Source organism: Trachurus japonicus, chromosome 7, assembly GCF_045865225.1.
Source record: "Trachurus japonicus isolate A0001 chromosome 7, Traja_1.0".
In the NCBI taxonomy this organism is placed as follows: Eukaryota; Metazoa; Chordata; class Actinopteri; order Carangiformes; family Carangidae; genus Trachurus; species Trachurus japonicus.
In genome coordinates this window covers 34,578,525-34,585,861 of record NC_140913.1, presented here as the reverse complement: position 1 = coordinate 34,585,861, position 7,337 = coordinate 34,578,525, and positions in this window count along the sequence as shown.

The following is a 7,337-nucleotide window of genomic DNA, read 5'->3' as shown; positions in this document are numbered from 1 at the left end:
ATAGCACACGTGACCACCAAGCAGCAGCGATTTGTTGAAGCAAATGTAAGCAACCACCTCCCGGAAGCAAACGAATCCCTATGGCTGGTGTTCAGACGCTATATGAAATGTAATGAAATAAGCGGCTGATGCATCAGGCTATGGCTTTTCTGCCAATAAAGAATAATTTTGTTACTCTTTTTCAAACTGTTGCACCATTCATATATAGTATATCCTCCCTGAGCGAAACTATATCTTCTGATTTGGCCTGAGTTTAAAGTACATGATAGTCACCTTAGCTCATGTACAGTAGACATCCGTTACAATGTCATCTTCCACTTAATGAACTGTTCACTTTAAAGGGAAACTTCGTTTTTTTTCAACCTGGGCCCTGTTTTCAGATGTTTTTCTGTAAACGTGAGTGATGGATAATACAACGAAGCCAAACCAGCTAAACAAACGAAAACAAAACGTAGGAACAATGAAGCGCATTAGCGAATATTTTAAATAAACGACAGAGCCAGAAGCTGTGGACACAATGGGCACAGGCACCGAGGCCGAAATGGTGGACGAGGATGAGGAAGAAGGAGCTGCCGTGACTGAAGAAACTGGAGCAGCTGCAGGTGATAACGCTCCCAGCCGTAAAAAGTACAGGTTTAATGCTGACTGGCAGAAAACATTCCCGTGGCTCCTTTACGAAAACGAGTTAATGTATTGTAAATACTGCAAATCGCAGAATCAAGTAGCTGGAAAGTCCGTTTTTGTCACAGGCAATGCGAGCTTCAAACGAGATAATTTAGTGAAACACAGTAAATCATATAGGCATAACGCGTGTAGAGATGCATTCATAGCGGCACAACAAAAACCCCTGCAGGCGGCTGTGAGGAGACAGGTCGTGCTCTCTGAAGAGGATAAAAGAAGACAGCTCAAGATCAAATTTAATATCGCATATCATATTGCTAAAGAAGAGCTGCCCTTTGTGAAGTTTCATCCACTGATGGTCCTACACAAGAAAAACGAGTGGACATCAATCCAACATACGATAATGACAAAAAGATGTGCAGAAATGATCGGACAAATAGCAGACACGATGAAAGAAAGCCTTGCAGTGAAGCTGAGAGCAGCACCATTCCTGGCCGTTTTGATTGATGGAGACAGTGATATCTCAAACATTGAATGTGAAATCGTCTATGTGCGGCTATTGGAGGACGGCAAGCCAACTAACATTCTGGTTGGCCAACAGGCACTGGAACATTCACATGCCCTTGGTAAGAAAGTTTTTTCTCTTTTTAGCACTAATTATTTTATCAATTTAGTGTAAAATTGTAAAGCTGTAAATATGATAGCATTTTTTATTTAAAGAATTCAGTGTCTTTTTTAATTATGGTTTTTCCAGGAGTCTTGAAGGCTACCAAGGCTGCCTTTGATGCAGTAAACTGCCCAGGGAATGAATGGATGAAGAAATGTGTCTCTTTCGGTGCTGATGGGGCCAGCGTTAACATGGGCATCCGTAATGGTGTGATTGCCCATCTGCAAAACGAGGCAGGGAGCCACGTCATTCCAATCCACTGTATGCCACACAGGTTTGTAATCACAAGTTAATAGTTACATTTAAATGTAGCATTCCTCCACACAGTTAACTGAATAGAAATAATATATAACTGAATGGAATAAATGGCAGTACAGAACTGAATGGAGTTATGGAACACAAGCTGAGCTGGATAGCTGAAGTCTTTAGATTTTATTATTATCATTAGTTAGAATGCTTCTCTCACCAAATTAGTAAAAAAAACATCTGTTCTGTGTGTGTCTGTCTCAACACACACAGTATGTGAGTGAGTAGAGAGAGAGAGATTATGTATTCTGTAGGATTATTAACTGTGCAATCAATGTTGTCTGCTTCTTGCACAGATTGGAATTGGCCATCCTCAACCTACAGAAGAAGGAAGCTAAGGTGGCAGTAGTGTATGATCTCCTTCATCTTATTTGGAAGACCTACCACATGAGTGGCAAGTTAAAACGAGAGCTCTATGCTCTCGGAGAACTACTTGGAGTGAACATGTGCAGTCCCAGCGGTGTCAAGGGAACCCGTTGGATCCCACACATACACCGAGCGTTGAAGGTGTTCCTGCGACATGGACCGGGAAAGGACCTCGCTAGTGACCATGATCAATACTCCGTGGTTCTTCAACATATGGAGCAAGTGGCAGCCTCACAGTCCAATTCTGCGGAAGTTCAAGGGCGGGCAAAAAAGGTTAGTTTTCTGGTGATGATTGTTAGCCACAACTGAACTGGTGCATGAATTAACTTGAAGTTAAGTTTAAGTGGTTTTGAAACTTAACTTTCATAATCAATAATAGATGGCCAATGTGTATATTTTGAACTAAATTTATATTGTGTTACTCCTTTACTACACAACAGATAAAGAAGGAAATGGAGACTACACTTGTCTGTGTATTTTCCCACTTTCTTTGTGACCTGTTTGAGGAGCTAGCCACCCTCAGCCTCACACTACAGAGGAATGATTTGATCCTCCCCCAAGCCACCACAGTTTTGAAAATGACTGTAACCAGTCTGGAGGCACTCAAGACAAAGCTAAAGCCAGGTGGCTTGCTTGAAAAGATCCAGACTGCCTTTGCTCAGCAGCAGGGAGATAAGATGAGATTTCAGGTGTGTTTAGCATAAGTCAGTGTGTTGTGTGTCTTAAGGATTATGGCAGGGACCTTCAGAATCAGTGTATTGGATATATAGGAGAAGGGTTTGAGCATTAGGGAAGTGCACATAACAATAACACCACAGCCATGATTCAAGTGTTTGCCTGTGTCTGTCTGTCTATTTGTCTTTTGAAGGGAATGACACTGAAGGGGGATGTCATCAGCCTCACACATCCACAGCTCAAGTGTCACATGGAAGCTGCCGTAAACATCAGTGTGGATGCTATCAAAGCCAGGTTTGGTGGTTTGGTGAAGGATGATGCCATCCATACAACACTGGACTGCTTCAGAGTCCTAAACCCTGAGACATGGCCTGAAGAGCCAGCCAACCTTCTTACATTCGGGGATGACAGCGTGGAAGAGCTGCTCAGGCATTTTGAGAAGCCTCTAACAGGGTAAGAATGTATTTGATAAGACACTGTATTGTTATTTGAAATACTTGTTGCATATGTGCAGACTCAATTGCTCTGTTCTATCCTTCAGTGCACAGTGCAATACAGCTGCAGTTCAAGATGAATGGCGACAGCTCAAAGTCCTGGTAAACCAGAACTTCCGGGACAAAACCTACACTGGCTTGTGGCAGATGCTGCTAACGAAGGACCCCTACAAGCAAGAATACAAAGTAAGGCCAGATAGTCCAGACATATTCATTCTTAGACATTATGTTTCTAATTTAAAAATGGGCTTTTCATTGCACTCTGGCATATTAGAGGACTTTTAGAAGATGATTTAAAAAAAACAGAGCTTTCAACATTACAAAATCACAATTTAAGCATTGTATAGTTGCATATTGGTTTTGAATTTAAGGTGAGTTGAAAATAATTTAAAATGTTATCTTCTCCCTTAGAACATACTGGAGTTGGTAAAGATCATGCTGGTGCTGCCGATCTCGGCTGCACAGTGTGAGCAAGGTTTTTCAGCCCAAAACCGGATCAAAAATTCCACAAGAAGCAGCCTTGCAGTCTCAACAACTGAAGACTTGATGAGGATCAGCTTGGAGGGGTCTTCAGTCGAGGAATTCGATCCAACTCCTGCAGTGGACCACTGGCTGACCTCCAAACGGGCCAGACGACCAGATTATAAAAGCTGCTGGGACAATATCCTTTGTGTTTAAAGAGACTGAGCAGACTTTGCATTTAGAACTACTTGGGTTGTTACTAATTGGTTAATTTCATTCAATTCAAGGACATTGACCCCCTCCCCTCCCCTTTAAAATTCAAGCACATTCTGTGAATCCTGCCTGTTGTATAAATGTTCTGTTATAACACAGGCCAAATAAGCTTAAGTCTGTTGTCAGTACTTGTTACAGTATTATTCTCTGCACTTTTTGGAGAATTTTACTTGCTGCTTTGATACTGTCTCAGTTGCACTATGCACATTTGCACCAATAAATAACTGACAACACATGAATTGTTACAGTATTATTCTCTCTGCACTCTTTAGAGAATATAACTAAAACTTAAAAAGCTATGAATTTAAATGGTTTGCTTAAAAATGCCTCCTCGTTGACCTCATATCACTTTATTAAAGAAAAACACATTATTTAGTAACTTTTCATTGTGCTACTAAAAAATGTTGTGTGCTACTAAATTTTTCAGCATAGTAGCACAACTGCTACTTGGAAAAATGCTAAGCGTCAAGCCCTGGCTGCAATTAATCCAAGATGACCACCACCACCTCAAGGCCCTTTCACACCGCGGACGTAACGAATAAACGACACGAAATTGCGAAATATTCGCGGCCAAATATTTCGCATCAAAACCATTCACACCGGCGGCGACTCGAATATGCGACAGATGTGACGATTAGATTCCAAAGTTTCGCTTTGCGACGGCTGGTTCTTCGCCTCCACGTCTTTAATCTGTTAATTATCCCTCACGTATTCACTATGCCACTGTCGTCGTGTCACCAACTTTACTACACACAGCAGCTCACTCTCTGATCACTGATCAATATCTGATCACTGTCCTGACAGTAGGTATACACTCTATTGCTATTTCTCCTCCTCCTCTCCTCTTTCCACTTACCCCCCCCCCTCCTCCTCCTCCTCCTCCTCTCCTCTTCTCCGAGACACAGGTTACTTATTGTTTACATTAGCGGCCAAGCACGTGTCCATGCGCCCGTGTGTGTGTGTGTGTGTGTGTGTGTGTGGTGCGACCGTACGCCAGAGAGACGGCAGGTGGAGGGGCTGACTGGCAGAGATGAGAGCAAAGACGGTGAAACGCTAAAAAAAAAAAAACTTTTTTCCTGTGAGAGACTGTGGCAGCCCGAGACTGTGTGGCCACCGTCTGTTATGGGAAACAGCTGTCTGTGTTCTGACCGTTCTGACCTGGGGGGGTGTGACGTAGCGTACCTCCTCTTCACGCTACATGATTGGTTGATGCGTTTATTCGCCGGGCGAAAGCTCAGAAAAATCAACCTCGCTCCGAAAAAAAATTATGTCGCATTTTCGCCGCGACACATTCGCGGCCGGTGTGAAAGGATCCGTGATGAAAACCGGTGTTCGAAAAAAAATATTTATGCGCGAATTATTCGCACGAAAAATACGTCTCCGGTGTGAAAGGGCCTTTAGTGGAGCAGGTATGACATGCTCCTTTCTTATGGAGGTGACTGCTGCTGAGATCAGGGAGCTCCAGGAGCTCCAGACATTTATCTTCTGATGGTTGTTTTGACTGAACAGTTCTTTAAAATATATATATTCTTGGCATTTTCACCTTTAATGATAGAGAGATATTTGTGAAAGGGGGGTGGAGAGATGGAAGGACTTGCAGCAAAGGACGTGGACTGGATTCGAACGTCGCTGCAGGAAGCACTCGTTTCACATGGTAGCAAGGGTTTCCCCCAGAAAACTTGTTAAGCCCGGTGGTAGGGTGGCACCGGCGGCCCATCGGCGGGCCACCGGTGCCCAAGCGTGTTTTTTTGTGACAGGGGCCTGACCCTGACCATTGACTGATGGCAGGGCCCTGTAAGGAACATATTAATTAATGGAGCAGTAGCATTTAGCAGGTGTGATTCCATAAGGCCTTAAGATCAATGTTAAAAGTTGACTAGAAATTTGAAAATATTATCATAAACATCTGTTTTTATAAGACTTTATGTAACATATTTAAACACCAGCTATAGCAGAGTCTTACAGAAAGGCACTCTTGAAATGCTGTTCAATCAACCACAAAAAAAAGTAGGCCTAATAATTATAATTATAAAAAAAATATTTAAACAAATAACATCAACTGTTTGCATTAAAAACTAAAAAAACAACTGCCTGGTGTCTCCATTGTTAAAGTCTAGCCTTATTTCCATGGATGTATTATAGATCCATCATCCATGTTTTTTTCTTTTTTTTCTTTTTTTTTTTTGCTCCGAGATTTTTTACATCTGAGTCACGTGCACATGACGTACCACGCTCTTTTTCCGGTCAGTCGTCATGGAAACGTGACACTCACGGATCTACTAGAACAGACGGACGCGTGTGATCGCGAACTTTACGAGCTGAAAAATGAAACAATGGATCATTTTCACATCAGGTCAAAGCCCCGCGGCTCACAGGAGTCCGGAGCTCTGATGCTGCAGGGGACGACGTGCTAACAGCTACCAGCTAACAGCTGCTACAGCAGCTGAGTGAGCCTCTGGAGCCGCGGCTCGGCTCACGTTAACGTGGACTCGGTGCGTTCCTCTCGGTCAGCTGGTGAAGCAGCGGTCTGATCAGATGCGGTCTGAGGAGCAGGATGTCCGTGACGTGTCCCGTCATGTGCGACGAAGTTGTAACGTTGTCAGGTGATGAAAAAGACACCTGATCACGTGTTTATTGAGTATAAAAACTGATTTAAAAAATTAATAAACTATGTTTAGCCTGGCGGGGGGTCAAGTAAGGCCTGGCGGGCCGCCAGGCTTATAATACACTGGGGGAAACCCTGGTAGCATAAGCACCCTAGCTTATTAAGATACTGTGTGCCTGACTGTAATATGTCAACAAGATTGAACAAGACTTTTCACCTGCTATACCCAACGTTTAGATCTGGTGTTGTATGTATGCAAATTAGCCATACGTAATTAGATTATGCCCTGTTCACTCATGTTGAGAAAGAATTTCAAAAAACTTGCAATACATTTTTTGTTTGTCTTAATGTAAGTAATCAACTCAGAATTTTTCATGGAGATATCTAAGGGTTAAAAATGTTACCCTATTCACGTGAGAAAAATAATTAGTAGGCGTATGAATGGGCTATATTTGGGTCTTTTTCTAAACTTTCCCCTAATGGGATTCTTCTGGGCTTTTGTTTGAGTTTGAGTTTATTTCGATCAGCAAAAAATATATATAACCACAAAAAACAAAACAGTTACACATCCCTCTAAAAGCAGGGCTGCGTGGCTGATCGAAAGGGGGTCAGGGCTGAAGCTACAAGCTTATAGATGCCCTATATAGAATACAGAATCAGTTGAGTTTGCTTCTGTTGCAATTTGTTCAACCTTTTTTCATAAAACGACTGGACTAAATAGACGTTTGGGTCATGATTAATAATATGGCATGATAAAATGATAATCAATACCATCAGCTCATTTAAAAATATTTGGCTCATAATGGATCATTACTTCATCGTTGAGTAGAAGGCGGTGCAGAAAATGGAAGGAAAGCCAGACAATTAT